The sequence below is a fragment of the Triticum dicoccoides genome, chromosome 6B (assembly GCF_002162155.2).
Source record: "Triticum dicoccoides isolate Atlit2015 ecotype Zavitan chromosome 6B, WEW_v2.0, whole genome shotgun sequence".
Taxonomy (NCBI): domain Eukaryota; kingdom Viridiplantae; phylum Streptophyta; class Magnoliopsida; order Poales; family Poaceae; genus Triticum; species Triticum dicoccoides.
This window is the reverse complement of record NC_041391.1, coordinates 528,004,051-528,004,601: the sequence shown is the minus strand read 5'-3', so window position 1 is coordinate 528,004,601 and position 551 is coordinate 528,004,051.

The window sequence follows — 551 nt, the reverse complement described above, 5'->3', positions numbered from 1 at the left end:
CCGACCGCCGCCTTCGCCCAGGACGCCGGTGCCGCCCCGGCCACCTCCGCCCAGATCCGGCGCTGCCCCGCCAACGTCCTCCTCTGCCGGCGCCGCCCCGCCCTTCTCCGTCCATCTCCATCCTTCTCCGGCGACCTCTCCGTTGTGCCTCGATTTCCGTGCAAGGTTGACCCCCTGAAATTTCCACTAAGTCCCTTAATTTGCATATTCTGGTGCACTATTCATCGCATCATAACTCCATGTGTGCTGCTCCGTTTCGTGCGTGTAATATATCATATTGTTCATCTCAACAAGTACTTCATTTCATTCCATTGCATCATGTTCATTTGAGTCCATCTTGATGCCTGAATCATCGTTGCAAGAGTGCATGTTGCTGTTAATCTGCTGAAACTGTTAGAACTTGCTCATTTGTCATTTTTGCCATGTTTGATGTGTGCATCCTATGAGGTTGATGTCTACATATGTTTTGAACTATGCCATGCCATCTTTACAGGGATGTATGCCATGTATTTTTGTGATCAATGTGGTGACTAGCACAAGCATGTAAACTA